We start from the raw sequence: 22,616 nt of genomic DNA on the forward strand, positions 1-22,616 counted from the left end.
ACAGGACAATCTGAGCTTAAAAACCATTAACCAAGCTCATGTAGGAACTGACATGTCGTTCAATGATTTTGTAAGGATATGTGCAGATTGCTGGAATCAATCACAGTACGGGTTTCCCGTTATCGATAAAACAAGGAAACTGATAGCAGGTACAAACGGAGCTTCTAGGAGTTCCTATACACTACTGGCCATTAAAATTGCTACACCAAGAAGAAATGCAGATGATAAACGGGTATTTAATGGACAAATATATTATACTAGAACGGACATGTGATTACATTTTCACGCAGCTTGGATGCATAGATCCTGACAAATTAGTACCCCGAACAACCACCTATGCCCGTAATAACGGCCTTCATACACCTGGACATTGAGTCAAACAGAGCTTGGTTGGCGTGTACAGGTACAGCTGCCCATGCAGCTTCAACACGATACCACAGTTCATCAAGAGTAGTAACTGGCGTATTGTGACGAGCCAGTTGCTCGGCCTCCATTGACCAGACGTTTTCAATTGGTGAGAGATCTGGAGAATGTGCTGGCCAGGGCAGCAGGCGAACATTTTCTGTATCCAGAAAGGTCCGTACAGGGCCTGCAACATGCGGTCGTGCATTATCCTGCTGAAATGTAGGGTTTCGCAGGGATCGAATGAGGGGCAGAGCCACGGGTCGTAACACATCTGAAATGTAACGTCCACTGTTCAAAGTGCTGTCAATGCGAACAAGAGGTGACCGAGAAGTGTAACCAATGGCACCCCATACCATCACGCCGGGTAATACGCCAGTATGGCAATGACGAATACACGATTCCAATGTGCGTTCACCGCGATGTCGCCAAACACGGATGCGACCATCATGATGCTGTAAACAGAACCTGGATTCATCCGAAAAAATGACGTTTTGCCATTCGTGCACCCAGGTTCATCGTTGAGTACACCATCGCAGGCGCTCCTGTTTGTGATGCAGCGTCAAGGGTAACCGCAGCCATGGTCTCCGAGCTGAAAGTCCCTGCTGCTGCAAATGTCGTTGAACTGTTCGTGCAGAAGGTTGTTGTCTTGCAAACGTCCCCATCTGTTGACTCAAGGATCGAAACGTGGCTGCACGATCCGTTATAACCTTGCGGATAAGATGTCTGTCATCTCGACTGCTAGTGATCCGAGACCGTTGGGATACAGCACGGCGTTCTGTATTACCCTCCTGAACCCACCGATTCCATACTCTGCTAACAGTCATTGGATCTCGACCAACGCGAGCAGCAATGTCGCGATACGATAAACCGCAATCGCGATAGGCTACAATCCGATATTTATCAAAGTCGGAAACGTGATGGTACGCATTTCTTCTCCTTACACGAGACATCACAACAACGTTTCACCAGGCAACGCCGGTCAACTGCTGTTTGTGTATTAGAAATCGGTTGGAAACTTTCCTCGTGGCGGCACGTTGTAGGTGTCGCCACCGGCGCCAACATTGTGTGAATGCTCTGAAAAGCTAATCATTTGCATATCACAGCATCTTCTTCCTGACGGTTAAATTTCGCGTCTGTAGCACGTCATCTTCGTGGTGTAGCAATTTTAATGGCTAGTAGTGTACATAGCTGTGTAAAGAGGTGAGTACATCAGTATACGCATCAGCATGGATAAAATCACACCTATGCCGACAGCTCAGTTCGATAGGATGGGTGTACATAGATAAAACATTCACTTGTACGTGGACACAAAAATTCAAACTGTCGAACATAAAATTGGAGGTGTACGCAAGGAACTAGACACGGTCTGTCAAACCTTTATGAGACTGAACAATACACTGAATGATTGGGTTAATGCAATCGAGAAAAAAGTAAACGATTTAACTGAAGAGGGAATAGCTGTCATTGAGAACGGGACATTGCACGGACGAGTTAATGGAATTGAAAGGATAATAGGCAACTTAACTGAAGGGAAAATAGCTGTTACCGAGAAGGGGGAGCAGCATAAGAAGAAGAAGAGCTGATATATAAAACCTAACGCTGCACAGAAGTCCGATTAGTATACACCGAGATGTTGACTAAGCATAAAGTCATCAAGGCACGGAACGCCATTCGCGAGAGGCACGGAAGGCCGTTCGTGAGAAGTTACGGTTGCTGAGGTTAGGGCATTTGAAGCGGGAGCAGACACTGCGGGAAACCTTTAAACCATTTCCTGATTTCCTGAATCCGAGGTGGCGCAGTGGCTAGCACACTGGACTCGCATTCGGGAGGACGACTGTTCAATCCCATCCTGATTTATGTTTTCCGTGATTTCCCTAAATTGCTCTAGGCAAATGCCGGGATGGTTCCTTTGAAAGGGCACGGTCGACTTCCTTTCCCGTCCTTCCCTAATCCGATGAGACCGATGACCTCGCTGTCTGGTCTTCTCCCTGAAACAACCCCAACCCCTCCTAAATCTCTGAATGAACTCTCCGTGAAATTCTGCAGTGACGACAATGACGCTATTGCCAGGTTCATTAATCGTCACAGCAGTGCTAGGATAGACAAAAAATTCAGTGTCAGTGGTGAGAAACCATACATGTTGAGCACACAGACTGTAACTTTAAATGAAAAAATGATACAGATTGGCGATAAACAATTTCAAAGGTCACCCGGTCTACTGAAACCTATTTTCCTAAGACCCACAAAAACTGTAAATTATTAGCGTAAGGATCTGGAAATATATCGTGGAATATTGCTTTTAACTAGTCTGCATAAGAATGCAAAAAGTCGAAGCAATGTGAAATACAAATCCATTATAAGACCTGTTTTGGACAGCGAAAAAAATAGTGGTGATGGAATTGACATTCAGCATGAAAGAGTAAGCAATCGACTCTCGCAGTATACAGGGTGAGTCACTAACTATTGCCACCAAGAATAACTCTGGAAGTGTGACAGTAGCTGAAAAGTTTGTGGGACAAATGTTGCACGAGGCAATGGGGGCCATAATAAGACGTTGGTTTTTTGTTCCTAGGTGGGGTCGCGTCAGAGATATGAAGGTCAACTTTGTTTTTTTTAAATGGGATGGTACTTATTTTCTGATAGCAGCTATCGAGACGAATCCAATAATGTGTAACAGTAAGTACTTTGAAGGTCAACGAAGGTCAAAAAGGTGGCACAAACGTCCATTTACAGAAGGTGTTTGAAGTGATGACCATTAGTATCAATGCAGTGCTGCAATCTTCTTATCATGGATTGAATGGTATTCCTTATCACTTCGGCACATATGGAAGCACATCCTCTGACAATTCTCTCTCGTATATCGTGCAAATAGTAAATAGTCACCAAATACGGAGTATCCATCTAACGTGCTATTGACTTGTAAACACCATTCGACAGTTTCGCAATACAACACTAATAGGAACGGTAAGACTAGTATCGTCGAATCAAGCGAATGTGAATGACGTATTCCTTCAAAGAACTAGAGGCTTATACGCTGAATCATGTCCTCAACGAACTCATCTTACGCATCATACATTTAAATATGTGTATAATAAATTGAAAACAACTGGATCTTTAATGCATCGTAAACATATCTGGCAAAGGAAAGTTACTAATGAGGAACGGAAATTGGTACACTTGCCACTGTGGTTCGAGATCCTTTTGTTAGTTCGCGTCAAATTGCAAGGTAATCTGGCATGAGCCAGAGTAGTGTTGTTCGTGTTCTGCATCGCCATAAATATCATCCTTACCATATTAGTCTCCACCAATAACTAACTGGTACAGATTGTATGCGTCACATTGAATTCTGCCTTTGGGCTATACTTCAGATTCAGAGGGATGACACATTTATTAATTTGATTTTATTTACTGATGAGGCTACATTCGCGAACCATGGAAATGTTAATTTGCATAACATGCATTATTGGGCAGCTGAAAATCCACGTTGGCTGCGGTAAGTTGCACACCAAAAACCGTGGTCGGTGAATGTATGCTGGGGGACTCTGGAGGACAGAATTATAGGCCCCTATTTCATCGAAGGAAATCTTAATGGTAGGAAGTACATCACATTCCTGCAAGAAACATTAGGTCTGTTATTGGGAGAAATACCTTTAGGAACAAGGAACAGAACGTGGTATCAAAACGATCGGTGTCCGGCACATTTTTCGCTGATGACTAGAAATCAGTTGCAGAAACAATTCCGAAATCGTTGGATTGGACGTGGAGGAGATGTGTCGTGGCCGGCTCGTTCGCCAGACTTGACGCCCCTGGATTTTTTCTTGTGGGGATTCGTAAAAGACATTGTTTATAAAGACGTTCCAACTGCACATGAAGATATGCAAAAGAGAATAGTCAGAGCATATGCTTTGGTAAGTGCCGATGTGATAAGGAATAACACTCAATCTGTGATAAGAAGATTGCAGCACTGCATTGATACCAACTGATGACACTTCGAACACCTTCTGTAAATGGACGTTCATGCCACCTTTGTGACCTTTGTTGACCTTCAAAGACCTTACTGTTACACATCATTGGATTCGTCTCAATCGCCGCTATCAGAAAATAAGTACCAAACTATACCATCCCATTAAAAAAAACAAAGTTGACCTTCATATCTCTGAAGTGACCCCACCTAGCAACTCTTGTCCCACAAACTTTTCAGCCACTATCATACTTTCGGATTTATTTTCGGTGGCAATAGTTAGTGACTCACCCTGTATATATTATGACGACCCCAATGAGCAAACAGACCGGCTACGACTGCTCAAGGCATCAGCTGCTGCTGGTAATATAGCTCATTCAAACGAAGTTGTTTCAATAGGGCCGGCCGTGATGGCCGTGCGGTTCTAGTCGCTGCAGTCAGGAACCGCGGGACTGCTACGGTCGCAGGTTCGAATCCTGCCTCGGGCATGGATGTGTGTGATGTCCTTAGGTTAGTTAGGTTTAAGTAGTTCTAAGTTCTAGGGGACTGATGACCTAAGATGTTAAGTCCCATAGTGCTCAGAGCCATTTTATTTCAATAATTTCTGAGCTTAAAGAGAGAAGCATCATCGAATAAGTATGGAGACTGTAGTTCCAGAGCTGCACAAACCAGCACGCAAAACATACCCTCAAAGATATGTTACGATAAGAGGTTTGGATGACCTGTGGTAGAGGGATCTTGTTGACATGAGGGAATATTCAATTCAAATATATTTTAATGATCATTGATACTTATTCTAAATATGCTTGGGCATTACCTGTGAATGTGAAAACAGGGCAGGAAGTTGCGCATATGCTGCAGATCGGGACAAATCGAAGCTCAGACAACCGTCAAACAGATCACGGTAGTGAGTTTTACAATAAATATTACAAGGACATGATGGAATATTATGGAATACATCACTACTCAACGTTCACCCACCTGAAGGTGAGTACTGTGGAACGTATGAACAGAAAAGTGAAAAAATTAAATGTGAATGCAATTCAATCTTCGTGGCTCACACAGATGGATCAATATCCTCCCGCAAATAATTGCACAGTATAATCAAACCAAACATCAAACAATAAAAATGAGACCAATCAACGTTCATGATAATTCTAGATACGGTATACAATCGTATTAAAATTATAGATCCATGCAAACAGTAATTTAATGAAGGTGATTTAGTACGTATTTCAAAACACAAGACAACATTTGAGAAATCATACATGCCAAACTGATCAACCGAGATATTCACAGTTTCCAAAGTGGAGAGAACGAATCCTAGAACCTACCTCTTAAAGGACAGCAGTGGTACTGAAATTGCAGGATGCTTTTACACACAAGAGCTTGGAACCAGATGTGTATCTCGTAGAGAGGATCATACGACGTCGAGGGAATAGAGCATTAATTAAATGGCTTGGTTTTCCCGCATCACAAAACAGCTGGGTCGACGCTGACGATTTGTTGTACAACAGGGAGCGCAGATCACAAGCACCTCCGTAGCATGACATGCGTGATAGGAGACGCATTAGAGGATAAGGTGGTACTCTCAACAAATTACAAGTCGAATTACACATTCCTGGATAGAAATACTGTGGACCTGGAACAAAACAACAAAACCGGTTGGCACGTGGTTATAGGGGAATAAATCAACTCGACGAAGAGTGTATGGAACACATCGCTTACGCAGCAAATAAAGATCGTCACACCGCCAATCGAATTTCAGCTGATAAAGCTAAGGCAATACGTGCGAGAAAGGATATTGGTATAGGTCAAAGCGTTGCAGCATTTGCAGTTGAAAAAACTATGTGTGGTATAGTTAAGTTTGGTTTGGGTGTGAAGGATTTCAGCCAAGTTATGTGCGCTGCACGTAGGGCGCTAAGGATAAGATGAAAATCAATGGGTGAATGAAAAACTGTATCCTGACTGCGTTGTATGCAGCTAAAAGCACCCTGAAGCAGAAAGGAGCGAGAAAAAAAAAGATTTATTAAACCACCCAGGGTTCTACCAACACCCAAGACGTCGGGTGGAATTATTCCCTTTCTCATTCCTGCCTTAGCCGGTCTCTCAGTGATGGGTTCACTGGCTGGAGGTGATGCAACTATTGCCAGGACAGTCAAGAATGCACAAAGCTCTCAGGAGCAACTGCAGGAGGCATGAAAACATAACCGCATGATAGAGGCAGCAGCCATTGGAAAAGGGCTACACTTGAAAAAAACTAGAAGTCCTACCAGACAGGGCGCTTACAAATACAGATCTGCTTTTCAACATTCTGAGGTGTGTTTATGCAGAATACATTACTGAAGTCTATGTGGAAATCAGAATAATTCAGAATTGTGAATCTAGAAGTAGCTGGAGGACCTGGAACTCACTGGGTAGCATATGATATAAAAAGAAATACAAACGTCTACTATTTCGACTCATTCGGCGACCTGCAATCCCCAGAAGAATTGCAATACTTCACAGGTAGAAGACGTGTTCTACAATTTTCGACGCTACCAAGACTTTAATACATCCCTGTGTGGTCATAAATGCATGTTCCTCCTGATTTTTACTAATGATATATAAGGTCGGGTATTAAGCACCCATTCACAAGTCGATGTTTAGATGCAATGTCGTACAGTCTGACATTACAAGAACAATCGTCTGTACTACATGAGAATTACTTCCCACCAATTGCTTTAAGCATTGGATTGGAGCATCACGCTGATTGGACTGGATACATACAACGCCATCCCAAATATCATAGAGGCTAACAGTACACTGCATCTGTAAATTAATGGTAAAGAAGGAAGTGTAGATACTGAACTTGGTGCATAAGATACTGACGATTTAAATGAAGTTTTAAAACAGTCTCGAAAAGGGATTTAGCTCCGTGCAAACATCAGTACACTTAAATCTGAAATAAAGATGGGGAATGCTTTGACTGACTTTAAGCAGAAAGGTACAGTAGTCCTGCTACGGGGTTTCACAAAGGGACAGGTTTTGAAGACGGATCCCAACAAATTTTACAAATCAGACAGTGGATATTCTCCCTGTCAGTACAACCCGTGTTGAGTGTAACATTGCAACGAACTCATATCTCAACAATAGACTGGTTCATTCAATTTACAGATTCTTCCCATCAGTTGGAACAGGGTATAAGATTGTTGAGACTCCTACCACCGCTATATACCGTCCAGTGATAGTTCAGACATTGGACTATCTGGAGCTGCGTATTGTGGATCAGAATAACCAACTTGTTGACTTTTGTGGTGAGTAAATCATTGTACGACTACATCTACGACAAGATGGGTGTAAGGTATAAAACACCAGTGCACACAGCGCACAGTGTAGCACTTCGCAGCAGAACCGCAAGGTGATAACACATGCGAACTATTAGTTTCTTATAACAGTAGGCTTGAAACCTCACAATGACATCGTCACTCAATATCTCTCACCCAGTGGAGTACGATGAACGAATCATACGGCAGGAATACTTCTCGCATAAACCTAATGCTTCAATAACATTTAACAAGAACAATGAAATTAGGATTTTCATCCAGCATCAAGGCGCTACAACTCTTCCATGCAAGAGTTTCATATATTTGGATGGATCCTTTAAGAAAAAGGATGTTGGTCATTCAGTGGGATCAAGGCTTACATGTAATGCTTTCGCATTCCTGTTCTAGGAAATACATTATGAACATAATGGGGTAGAGATTGATCGTACACGTAATGTTGGCATCACATCAACCCTTAAAACATACGTCTCATCATCGCCCTCAGATTTGAATGGCTTAGAAAATGCACAATGGGCCATAGACGAGCCTGTGGGCAGAACAGCAGAAGAGTACCGCCGATTTACTGCATGTATACCTCTAAAAATGCTTATGGGGTACTTTGAGGACATGCAGCGAATTATTATGAATCCTAAATAGGACCTTATTCTGGTACGGAGCGCAACAGATAGCAACTCACATTCAAGGAGCTCAAGAGGAGAATCAGATCATCATCAATAAAATCATATGGAAAATGCTGCACATCACTGTGGCATATGAGGAGCATTTGAAGCTTTTAAAAGTTCTGAATACTGGTACATATCTGCCATAAGTTTCTGGTCATGGGAGGTTTTTGCGTACTCGGTGCTACCAACAGGGAGCAGACAAACATGGTCTATTAATACTTCCGCGCAGCTGCAAACACCTAGATTCATCATACTTGCATTCCAGACGAATAGAAGGGGGAATTTAGCAAATTATTCCACCGTATTTGACAACTGTAATTTAACTAATGCCAGAGTCTACTTGAATTCCAAATTCTATCAGTATGACAATTTACTGCTACAGTGGGATCAGATTGTATACAGTCTAGCATTTGACATGTACGCAAGGTTCCATACTTCTTACTATGAAGGTGTTGAAGAGGAGGGATGCCCTCTCAGTCCATGCAAATTCAAGGAGCTGGCACCAATCATTGTGATAGACTGTAATAAGCAGAATGAGATAATTAAATCAGGACCAATAGATTTACAAATCGAATTTGAATCATCAAATTTCCCAGAACACATTGCAGCATATGCTCTAGTTCTACATGACCATGTGATTAACTATTGCATACTTACTGGTATGCAGTGTACTGTGTAAATGACCCAGTGCTGTGGCATGCCCAGAGCATTTCACAATGACGACTTTCAGTGTGAACGTCGTTGCCGACATTCAAGGTTTCTATGATGATGAGTGTAGACAATTCATATTTAAAGATTTTGCACTCATAACATACTCAGAAGATGCTGGTATAACAGAGACATTCTAAGCAGGAATTGCACCTCCAAGGCCTTTCAACGATGTGAACTGTCCTAAAACATGGAGGACTGCAAAATGGCTTTACACATTTCTTTCATGTTCTCCACTGGGATGATCCTGGTATACCTTATAAAAAAATGATTATGTCACTTCGAATATTCAATCATTCTGATACCATCATCTACGTCAAAGATGATGAGATCACATGGATACAGTGAATCTTCAAGTTTGCATCTATTGAAGACCTGCTATCCATAAGCTCAAGAAGAAGATGTGTGAAAATAGTGTTGTGTCTGCTCATGAAAATGTAAAATTACTTTTAAGTTGGATTAATGAAAATAAAGGAATTTTTTACCTCACATTGTGTGTTTTTCTTTCTTTCTACTTAGCTCCTACTTAGGTAGTATGTAGCTTTGCCCAGATCCTTTGTCTGTGGCTTTCTTCAAGCACAGGAGGTATAATTTCAGCCATGTTTGCTATATGACTTTGGAAGCGGACACGATCACACGCCGCCTGTTCCCAAAAACCTATACGTGCAGCACAGTAGGCGAGATCCTATGCAATCATTACACATATTTTGTTTTCCTCCATCTTAAACGTATATATATGGGTAGGGATTGGTGAAATAATAAGTAAGATGTATGGTAACAAATAACAATTTTTTATTCAGACATAAATACCCACAGCAGTAATACAGCTTTACATCAACAAATCTTGTTTTTTGTGCCATACATGAATTAATACTGCTTTTAAATTCACAGTTCTTGTAACTGCTTGAAATTTTGTTATTTACAGTTCATAGTTTTTCAAAATAATAGTACTGATTGAAAAAAATTTTTTGTACTTTACATTGCAGTACTGTTTACGACAATTGCAGAGGTATAGTTTCTCTTACACTAATACTATTACTAGTGCAATTCCACCCAAACAGAACACCTAATTTATACTTTGAACTGGGTGGCTCTAAACATTTTCCACCTCAAGCAGCTGAAATAATTTAATAATACAATGAAGTGGATGGCCCTAAAATGTTCATTCCAAACAGCTGCACTAAAATGAATTGGGTGGAACTCCCACTTACAACTAGTATAACTTGGATAGCTAGCAGTAGGTGAAACTTAAAAATTAATCTATTTACACACACACGCGCGCGCGCGCAAAGTGCAAAAGCGAGAAGTACGGTAAACAATTTTTTCCTTCATTTACATTTTTAACATTTTTTATGATTTTGGTTCAATTTTTTCATCTTTTATATACATTATACATTGCTTATTTTTAATTTATTTTAATATTTTTTCCCCCAGAACATACTGCTTATATACCAGGTGATCAAAAAGTCAGTATAAATTTGAAAACTGAATAAATCACGTAATAATGTAGATAGAAAGGGACAAATTGACACACATGCTTGGAATGACATGGGGTTTTACTAGATCCAAAAAAATACAAAAGTTCAAAAAATGTCCGACAGATGGCGCTTCATCTGCTCAGAATAGCAATAATTAGCATAACAAATTTAGACAAAGCAAAGATGATGTTCTTTACAGGAAATGCTCAATATGTCCACCATCATTCCTCAATAACAGCTGCAGTCAAGGAATAATGTTGTGAACAGTACTGTAAAGCATGTCCGGAATTATGGTGAGGGATTGGCGTCGGATGTTGTCTTTCAGCATCCCTAGAGATGTCGGTCGATCACGATACACATGCGACTTCAGGTAACCCCAAAGTCAATAATCGCACAGACTGAGGTCTGGGGACCTGGGAGGCCAAGCCTGACGAAAGTGGCGGCTCATAAAACCCCATGTCATTTCAAGCATGTGTGTCAATTTTTACCTCTCTGTCTACATTATTCCATGGTTTATTAAGTTTTCAAATTTATACTGACTTTTTGATCACCCGTTAGTTGTGCCTAGATATTATGGTACTTATTTAGAAAAAGAAAAAAAAAACAGAATATATTTAGACACAACCATACATGTTTACATGGACATCTACACTCAAATGCACTCACAAGCATACACACAGTAGCACATAAGCACTCACACATGCAGGCACGCCATACATCACACATACGATATTTAAACTATGATAAAAGAACCATACTATTAGGTACAAGCTATCACTCAGCTAGTTAGTTACTCACTCACTCACTCACTCACCCACCCTCTCTCTCTCTCTCTCTCTCTCTCTCTCTCTCTCTCTCTCTCTCTCTCTTTTACACCGTCGGACTCCCCCACACCCTCTCGCACTTCAAGTAAATAGTGTGAGTACGGGAGGGTTTTGATCCCGTCATCACAAATGGTTCTTTTTATCATCAAGAGGTGACAATCTGACTTTAGATTGCAGCACAGTGTACACCTCATGACCCCGCGATCGAATACTAGTCTGCTGTACCAAATGCTGAGGTTGCGGCAGAGCACAGTGAACACCACCGTACAGGCACTGCATGTAGTCTTCGACCGTGCAGACATGTGATGCCGCACATCGCACACCCTTAGCGAAGCTCTGGGTGTCTCCATTTGTTGTACAGTAATTTAGGATCTTAGACCCACAAACTCCACAATCGCCAATCCACCTCATCTTTCATTAAGCTGAAAACCTTCTTGTTCTGAGGAAAAATACTGTAAGGATTATTGTCTGTGTATCCTGATGTGTTGAATTCATTACCGTGACACCTAATTACTTCATATGGATCACAGATCTTCACCCAGTAGATGAAGCTATCTTTATCCATGTAAAGTAACTTTGGTTCCACGAAATGCGTTCTAGCAAACTCATAGTGGAAGCGGCACATGTGGAGTTTAGAGATGTCCAGTATACACACGCCCAAATAGATTGTTTTCATAAACTCTACTGAAACCTTCACATCTCCACAGCAACAAAGTTCTCATTGAAAATTGTGACCCGCTTATAATGTGGTCTGGTGATGCACTTTCTTACGCCCCACCCCATTTGCCCCTAATCAAAATATTGCTTTTGTTTCTTACATTCTGCATGGTTTTACGAAAAATGGAATCATTCCTCAATTTTTTAAAACTATTTTTCAAAATCACTAATTGCACCCGCCCTCTTTTTGGTATTTAATTCAATATACTCCTTCAACTAGAAGGACTGATTGAAGGAGATAGCCCGGGTGATTCCACCTAGCTCGATCCCTAAGGTAAGACACTGCTGGAGATTATGACAATGAATTACATACCTCTGCTTGTGTCCAACAGTGGTCACCATTTTAGGGATAGTGCTTCCTTGCAGAACTTGTTGCTCTGGGCATAATGACAATTGTCATTCCATGCAAACTAACATGGTACATGAGGTCTGCCTCCACCACGTACCCTACATCAGAATCAGCCGCCAGACCCAATTTTTTTTCCCCCTCCACCTAATCCCTCTAATTCGTTTTTGGGCATTGGGACGCTGCATCATGGCACTCTCATATAAGTTATTCACATCCAAATACAGAATATAACTTGAACTGAGGGATGCATTGAACCCCGCACCCATACATGGATTATTTGCCTTGCTTTGGCCTGTCGATGGACACCCTGGCAAAGCCCTCCATGGATCCCACGCTCAAAGAAAAGAAGCATATCGGCATCAGTCAAAAGTTTGATGCTGCACCTCATTTTCTTGAGCACTGCATGCCAGGACGACCCAGGGGCCATGTAATAAGAGGTGGGGTCCACAAAGCACTCAAGTCTCCAGTTCATGCTAATGTTAAAAAGAAAGCAGGGCTCAGATTAACAGTAAAAGTAAAGGTAAAACCTTACAGTCACATGGTACATGAGATGCACTTCAGAATAAGATGAGGACGTCTTGTTCTCAGTGGTTTTCAAAACCTTATAGAAAAGATTATCCTTTTTGTGGTGCAAAAAATTTTAAGTGTGTTTAACAAGGTCATACTCAGACATTCTGTTTACAATGCAGCCAGGGCAGGCACTGGTCACCCGCACGGCTATAGTGTAGCTTTCAGTAAGTGAATGTTGTAGCAGCACTGGCACCAACAGATGCTCCCTTTTCTGCTTTGCTGATATCTGCTGTAGTCTACAAACAGAAGAACAAACTTTTTTGTCGAGTTGAAGTAGCTCAAAAGACAATTAAATTTCAGTTAGACACAGGAGCACCTGTTTCTGTAACCAATGAAGACATCTATGAAATGAATGGTAGCCAACAGCTACAGAAGCCTACTTCTGTTTTGTCTGCATATAATGAGCACAAAATATCAGTACTTGGTGTATGTAGTTTGCTACCAACTTTTCATGATGTTACAAAGTGTACTATGTTCTAAAACTAGTGCAAAAATTTTCTGGTTTTAGACTTGGTTGATTTGTTCAACCTGCACATACGAAACAATGTGTTAGAAATCTGTGTTTCAGTGTCTCATACTAATGTTTCTTTCTTGTGTAATAAGTACTTAACTCTTTAAACCAGGTTTAGGAAGGGTTAAAGATTTTAAAGCACCCATTACTGTTAAAGACAACGTGCAATCATGATTTCGCCATGCTAGGCCAGTCCCCCATGCAGGAACTGCAATGATGGAAAGACATTGGGGGGATAAAACTAATTTCTGCAAGTCAGTGGGTGTCCCCATTGGTTGTACTTCAAAAGTCATCAGGAGGTTTATGTCTGTGTGCTGATTTCAAAACCACGGCAAAACAAACAGGATGAATTAATTTCCTCTTCCACAACCAAATGAATTAATGGGCAGATTGTGATAGGGAGATCCTTTTCCAAGATTGATTTACATGAGGCATACTTAGTTACCTCTGGATGAGCAGTCCAATCAATATTTTGTGATCTATGCTCACCTGGGCTTGTTCCACTTCCAAAGACTATCTATCATTCAGAAGTGCTTTAGCTCTGCTGTTTTTCAGTGTTTCCTGGGATTGTTAACAGACAGTCTCCTATCTGAATGATATAGTTGTTGTGGGTTGCATGCCTGCGCTGAAAATTTGGCAAATTTATAATGTTTGTGTAGTAACACGGTTCACGTTTTCCGTCGCACTTCAGAGTAGACCGAGAACTGTCTCATAGGCATGCCCGATGTGAACTGACTGGGCACGGCCCGTGCTGCCTGAGTTGTTGTTGTTGTTCCGCTGGCAGAGGTCGCGGCCGAATTCTCGCGTGCCCTCTGGTGGACGGGACTCTATTTGCGGCAACTACTGTCCGAGACGCGCCGTGCCGATGTGCGCCTCCCGCGATATTTCTGGTGGCTACTGCACTCCTCCTCCTTCGGGGGGGTGAAGCCACTGTGATCCACTGCGTCGGAAGGTGGAACGTCGTGCAGGAGTGACGACCTCCACGTCCATCAGACAGCTGGAGTTGAGGGGATCTGCCAACCCTCGAGCCGGAACCTTCGAATACGGCTGGAAGTGACCCACACGAAGAGGCCCCCGTCATCCCACCACCGGAACCCGGGACAGAACGGGAGACAGGCCGTTGAACTCTGGATCCTGGTCCACCCCAGGAGGGGAAAGACCCAGTGGCGGGGACGATGGGGAAGGGACGACCACAGGTGAACCAGCCTGCTGAGTAACCGGGCCTGCGAGGGGGGCCGGCTCTCGCTGGGGCATCACTAATGATGGCGATGCTGGTGCTGGAGCGACTGGAGCCAGCCAAGGCTGAGAGCCATCACAGTGCGGCGGAATCACAGGGGGGAGGGGTGGTAGCATCCCCTGAGAAACCAACACAGGTGCCGGCAATGGGGAAGCCGGAGCCCGAGGAGTCGGAGGGTGGGGGCCCAAACGTGGACGAAGCTGATTTTGGTGACGACGTACCTCCCGGTCCCCCGTCTGCAAGGTATAGAGCCGGCGGCCATTTCGGCGCAGGACCACCGCCGGTATCCAACGTGGATTGCGACCAAACCCACGTGCCCAGACCAACATACCCGGTGGAAAGCCGGGTACTCCGTTTTGCAAAGACTGGTGAGGACTGGGCCGAAGGAGGTGCAGCAGAGTCCTAGGTTGGCGCCCATGGAGGAGCTCTGCGGGGCTGCGTTCTCCCATAGATGTGGTCCAGTATGCCGTCAGGAAAAACGTCAACGCCTCCTCCGCAGGAAATTCGTGCACATACTTTTTCATCTGTGTCTTAAACGTGCGCACCATGTGCTTGGCTTCCCCATTCGATTGTGGATGAAAGGGCGGAGAGCAAACATGCCGAATACCGAAGCGCCTACAAAAATCCTGGAAGGTCTGCGACATAAACTGAGGTCCATTGTCCGAGACCATGGTGACTGGCAGACCTTCCACACAACAGATTTTTGCAAGTGCAACCTCTGAAGTGGTTGAGGAGCAGCAAACCACATATGGAAATTGGGAATAAGCATCAATGACAATGAGCCAAAAGCCATTGAGAAACGGGCCCGCAAAATCGATGTGAACACGTTCCCATGCCTGGGTTGCAGGCGGCCATGAAGAGAACGCTGACCTGGGAGATGCCTGTTGGCTCGCACAGGCGGCCACCAAGTGCTCAATTTCTCTGTCAATACCGGGCCAGTACACATGTCTGCAAGACAAGGTTTTAGTACGGGAAACACCCCAGTGCCCCTCATGTAATAACGTGAGGACTTCCCTTCGCAAACTTGCAGGAACAACCACGCGAGGAGCTGTATCATCGGTAGCCAGAAGGAGAACTCCTTCCAAGACAGAGAGGCGGTCTCGTAGAACAAAATAATTACGAAAAGGTTCCGAGGCCTGGCCTGGAGGTCGGGAAGACCACCCCTGCTGAATAAGGCAAACCGGGTCAGCTGCCGTTTCCCTGGCGACCCTAGAACTAGTGATCGGGAAGCCATCAACCGCTTGGCAGGACGCCACATCCAAATGAAAACACATAATCTCCTCTCGATCGAACTTAGGATCCGGGCCCACCGGAAGATGGGAAAGAGTGTCTGCGTTGGCATGCTGTCCGGTAGGGCGAAAATGAATGTCATAATGGTACTTAGAGAGGAACAAGGCGCAGCGCTGTAGTCTGTGGGCCGCCCTATCCGGAATCTGAGAGGCGGGGCCAAATAACGATATTAATGGCTTATGGTCAGTGATTAACTGAAACTTCATGCCATACAAGAAAGGGTGAAACTTGGTAACAGCGTAGACAGTGGCCAAAGCCTCTTTTTCCACCTGGGAGTAATGGGCTCGTGCGGGACTAAGAGTTTTAGACGCAAACGCCAGTGGCTGCTTGGAACCATCTGAGTTGCAATGGGCCAGGACCGCCCCTACCCCATACTGCGAAGCATCTGTAGCCAGGACCAACGGCTTATGGGGGTCAAAAGTAGCCAAACACGGCGCTGATGTGAGGAGGCCTTTCAACGAGGTGAACGCTCGCTCGCATGCAGGCGACCAATCAAAAGGAACACCCTTGCGCAGACGGCAGTACAGGGGGCGGGCGATGGTGGAAGCCCTGGGAATGAACCGGTGGTAATAGGCAATCTTGCCTAAAAAAGCTTGTAACTCCTTCAGCGAAGCGGGCCGCGGAAGGTCGATGATACCTCGGGACCAAACTTCCTAGTGGCTGGACACCATGCCGAGAGATGGTGTAGCCCACATACTCAATGGACCGTTGGAAGAAGTTTGACTTACGCAGGTTGCAACGCAAGCCCACGGACCTGAATTTGAGAAAGAGGGTGCGAAGGTTGTGCAAGTGTTCCTTCGTGCTGCTGCCTGTGACAATTATGTCGTCCAGGTAATTAATACAATGAGGGATTGTCGACGTGACGTGCTCAAGATAACGCTGGAATATTGCCGGGGCACTGGATATTCCGAAGGCCAACCGCTGGTATTGGTAAAGGCCAAACGGGGTGTTGACAACCGCCAGCCATTTGGAGTCCTCATCAAGAGGTATCTGATGATAAGCCTCCGAAAGATCGATGTTTCGAAAAATATTGGACTCCTGCTACGGCGGAGAACAATTCATCAGCACAAGGCAAAGGATAGGTGTCCACCACCAATTGGGAATTAATGGTGGCCTTGAAATCGCCACAAAGACGTAATTTTCCCGAGGGTTTCCTGACAATAACGAGGGGCGAAGCCCACTCACTAGAAGAAATGGGAAGAACGGCCCCTAGGGCTGTCAGCCGGTCTAGCTCTTCTTTTACTTGAGGGCGGAGAGCCAAGGGGATCTGCCTCGCGCGTAGAAAACGCGGGCGAGCCGACGCCTTCAACGTTAAGTGAGCTTCAAAGGCTGAAACACGCCCCAGGCCCTCCTCAAAGATATCCGGAAAGTCAGAGATCAAAGATTCTAATGACTGATAGGGAACGTCTTCGGAGACCAACTGTATGGTGTCAGCGATAGAAAACCCGAAAGCTTGAAAGGCATCCAAGCCAAAAAGGTTAGCGGAGCTCGCATCACTGACAACAATAAAAGTAATAGGCCGAGTGACCGATTTGTAAGTCACGTCGGTAGTGAATTGACCCAGTAGGGGAATGAACTGTTTACCATAACCGCGTAGACGCCGGTAAACTGGCGCCAACGGGGGCGACCCAAGGTCCGAGTAAGTTTGTGCATTCAACAAAGAAACCGCCGCGCCCGTATCTACTTGCAGTTGTAATCGGCGCGACCGGACCGACACCTCGATAAAGAGTTTGTGGGCCGATGCGTCGGGATCCTGGCCCGATGAAACTTCCTGAATGTCAACGTCCATGTCCTCTGTAACTGCTTCCTTCGATTCTTTCGAGGCTTAGCGGCAAACTTTAGCAATGTGTCCTTTTTTATTACATTTGCGACAAACGGCCCAACGCTGGGGGCACTCCGACCGATCGTGATGTATATAGCACGACGCACAGAACGGTAACAGGGGCCGGCGGCCGGAACTCTGTTTACGCGCCGTGCGGGAGCGGCCGTAACGGCCGGATTGTACCGCTCGCACGTCGTCCACCCCGGACGCAGTGGACGCGGCCGCGCCGCCCTGAACCGCCGCGACGTCGCACCACGCTTCCAACTGTTGACCGGCGGCGTGAGAGACTTCCTACGATTGAGCAATGGGCAGGACTTCCTCGAGGGAAGGGTCTTCCAACTGCAGGGCCCGTTGCCGGACCTCCCTATCAGGGGCCGAACGAACAATGACGTCGCGCACCATAACGTGGGCATACGACTCTCGCGACTGCGCCGTGACAAAAAAATGACACTTGCGACTAAGACCGTGCAGGGTAGAGGCCCACGCCCGGTAAGACTGATGGGGCTGTTTCTTGCATTGATAGAACTCGACCCTAGCCGCCACAACATGCGTGCGGCGGCGATAATATGAAGACAGTAATGAACACAATGCGTCAAAACACATGGACGAGGGTTCCTGCAACGGCGCTAGCTGCCGCAAAACTTGATACAGCGAGGAGATATCCAAGACAAGAAAAGAGCACGACATACCTCCGCATCGGTAACATGAAACGCCTGGAAATGCTGCCGAAGGCGATGTTCATACGCGTCCCAATCCTCCGCCGTCTCGTCATACGGGGGAAAGGGAGGAGGGAACGGCGCTGGAGCAGACGGCGTGGAGAGCAACGCCGGAGGCACTTGTTTCATGGTGGCCATGAGCTCCGTCTGCTGCTCAACCAAAACCCGCACCAAATCCTCCATGCCGCGGATAAGCCGTGAAACCGAAACAACGACGCAACACGCGAAAGAACGACCCTACTCGTCGCCAATTGCGTAGTACCACGGTTCACGTTTTCCGTCGCACTTCAGAGTAGACCGAGAACTGTCTCATAGGCATGCCCGATGTGAACTGACTGGGCACGGCCCGTGATGCCTGAGTAGTTGTTGTTCCGCTGGCAGAGGTCGCGGCCGAATTCTCGCGTGCCCTCTGGTGGACGGGACTCTACTTGCGGCAACTACCGGTAACGTCCGTGACGCGCCGTGCCGCTGTGTGCCTCCCGCGATATTTCTCGTGGCTACTGCAGTTTGTTTAATGTGCTTCCTGCAGCTGGCTTAAAAACAAGGAAAAGATCTCCTTCTTCCATGAAGTACTTGAATATTTAGGACAGGTCATAAATGCGGAGGGTATTCATCCTGCTCATTCACACTTGTCTGCAATTAAAGATCTGCCAGCACCTCATAATATCAAGGAACTACAGATTAAATTTATTGCCCTGCTGAACTGGCTGTGCCAGGTTAGTTGCAGATGCAACTTCTTGTGGCACTGGAACTGTGCTCTCCCACAGCAGTGGTACATCTGATAGGACCAGTGCTTTTGCTACAAAAACTCTCAACAAAGTGCAGTGCAATTGCACTCAACTTGAAAAAAAGGTGCTCATCATTGTCTCTGGTATTACAAGATTCCACCAATATCTGTACAATTGAAAGTTCTATTTGCTTACAGGTCATTGGCCTTTAATGGTTTTATTCAATCCTTCAAAGCCTGTGCAACCGTGGACAGCAAACAAACTGCAACATTGTGCTCTGTTCTTGTCTAATTATCAATATGAGTTGTTTCACTGTCCCACTGGGAAACATTCGAATGCTGACTTGTCTCAGTTACCTGTTGGTACTGACAGAGCATTCAATTTGTCTGAGGTATAGCCAATACTCCAAGATTGAAATTCTTCAAAATTTTCCTCTCGATTTTCGGCGTATTTCTGATGTAGCAGCTTCTGGCCCAGCTCTCTGGGTAGTTCTGCAATACCTGCATCATGGTGCACTATTAGTCTGAATGTCCGCAGCATGTAAACTAGTGGCTAGTGTTGCTGCCTCTAGATCATGGGGGCCCGGGTTCAATTCCCAGCTAGGTTGCGGATTTTTTATACCCCGGGACTGGGTGTTTCTGTTGTTCTCATCATTTCATCACCACCATCATTTGTGACAGTGACTAGATTGGGCTGCGTGAAAAATAGGACTGTGAAAAAATTGGGACTATGTACAGGCGATGAACACCACGCAGCTGAGCACTCCAAAAACCAGTCATCATCATCATCATCATCATAGTCTGGAAGAAATTCCCCACCCAGTGGCATGTCGCTACTTTTTGCGTCATCACGCCCTGTCCACAAGGTCAGGTAGTCTGCTGCTGCATGCAGAGAATGATGATGCACAGGTTGTGATTCCTAATTCCCTCCAGCACAAAGCTTTCTCACTGTTACATCAAGGTCACTGGAGCATAGTTCGCACAAAGCAACTCACCTGATGCCACTGAACTTTGCAGGACATTGGTGCCAAAATTCAGCAAACGATGTCCTGTTGTCCTTGTCTCTGACAGTGGAACACAATTCGGATCAGCTGATTTTCAACAGTTTTATGCCGACAGCGACATACACCATGTAACTACCTGCCCTTTCCACCTTTGATCTAACAGTGCAGCCAAACAGTTCATTCAAACTTTCAGAAATCACAGTGAGAACCTCTGTTACTCCCAAACACAGGAGCAAGCCTTAAAGATTTTTCTTTCCTCCTACCATTCCTTGCTACACGACGGGAAGTCATCAGCAGAATTATAGCACAGTCATCACCGTACCCTGTTGCATCTTCTGCAGCCACCATGGAAGCCACTCCATTCCGCTGGGTCAGAGAAAGATTCAGCCACAGGACAAAGTCAGTCTTTTTCTTCCAGTTTTTGGCAAGAAACAGCGTTGGGAGCATGTTGTCATCGGATAAGTATTGGGTTGTTCGTCTTGCATCATTCATGTCCCTCTGGGCTGCATCGTTACCACCAGATGCAGCTCAGTGTTCTTATATCAGTGATTCTGCCACCAAATTTTTGCCCATAGACCCAGCATGTCGCTGAGGTATGCAACAGCACTCATCTCCATCTCTCCGCCCACTGTGGTTGGTGCCATACAGAGGAATACCAATGGAGATCAATGTCACACTACTGCCACCAACATCACTGTTGGTCCTGCTGCCAGAGCTGATGTCCATGGAAACACTGTCCCCAGACACCTGTCACAATGCCCGTTTCCACCTGCTGTCCTCACAACCGCAGCATTTGTGTTCCTGGATGCGGGTGCGCCGCCATGGCTGATTTTTTGGCCGGAGTTCCTGGTCACTCGCAAGGTGGACAGGGAACTGCCATCAACCGTCGTTACAATATCTGCCTTCTCATCTATGTCTGCATTCTGGCAATTACCCCCCCCCCCTCCCCCCCCCCCTGCCCAACCTGCCAGTGTCACGTAACCCGCCAGTACACAATGACAATGCAGACTTTGGGGGGAAGGAATGTGGTATGATCCGAAGAGTGAGGCCTCAGGTTACAGTTGGTACTTCAAGAGCACGACAAGCTAAAGACAGTTGCTGCCAGATGCAGCCACAAATGACAGTTGTGAATGAAGACATGCCCTCAAGAGGTTCCACACACTGCTCACTGCTAGAAGACTACTAGAAGACTACTTACATCAGAGGGCAGCACTGCTCACCCCACTCTGTGATCATCAACTAAACACAGATCAGATCCAACAGTGAGTGTATTATTAGTTATAAATGTTCACCACAGTTTAAAAATAAATATAATTTTTATCTGTGACTACACTTCAGTACTAAACAAGTACAAGCAGTATTCTTGTACTCAGCAACAGTAATCATATATTAACATTCAGGTGGACACGGACTGGAACTAAGTTAAATAATCTACATTAAACTTTTTTACTTAAGTTAATAATATTTTATATGTGTTGTAGTTAACTACTCAACCTCCTCCTGAAGTAAATCTAGGCTTGCTACGAGACACAGAAGTTACCATATGGCATCACTATGATCTCGCTGTTGTGAAAATAATTTTTTGTAATATGCGCAGATTCAGTACAAAAGTGTTTATTACTTTTATATTGTAGACATAATATCAGTTCCAGTTTAATGTTTCTATTGGGTTAAATGTTCTGCACCATTTAAGAATATACTGTCTCACATATGGTATCCAAAAGAGTATTTTCATCCATTCTTGAAAACAAAATATTACATGTTGGAATCAAATGGGCTACTTGTTCAGTCAATCACTGATTGTCCCATTCAAAGAGCATCACTGAGAGAATCAGTACACACACACACACACACACACACACACACACACACACACACATAAAACAGGGCTATGAAATGCTTGTACTGTATTATGTTAATTGAACTTTCCTGGTAGGAGTAGCAAATGAGAACATTTTCCTGACAAACGAAGCCAGTGGAAATTATATGTAATATACCAGGGCACAATAATTATAAAACATATTTTGACAGCTGGTTCTGCAGTTTAGATATGCCAATGGAACTAGCAGAAAGAAGAACCTGTAGCCTAGGTACTGTTCAATCCAACTATCTCCAGCAGGGTCAGCCACGGCATGTAAAACTGCATGCATGGACGATGGTCACGCACAATGTGCTGCGCATGTGTGGTCCGAGACTCAGTCTGTCTTGGCATTACTTGGTATATTTCAGCTTTACTTGGTCCTTCACAGAAGTACTTGGTACAGCACAGCATTTCATTTAGCAGTACAGTGCGGCATTTTTCAGTCGGC

This window comes from Schistocerca nitens, chromosome 3 (assembly GCF_023898315.1).
Source record: "Schistocerca nitens isolate TAMUIC-IGC-003100 chromosome 3, iqSchNite1.1, whole genome shotgun sequence".
Classification (NCBI taxonomy): Eukaryota; Metazoa; Arthropoda; class Insecta; order Orthoptera; family Acrididae; genus Schistocerca; species Schistocerca nitens.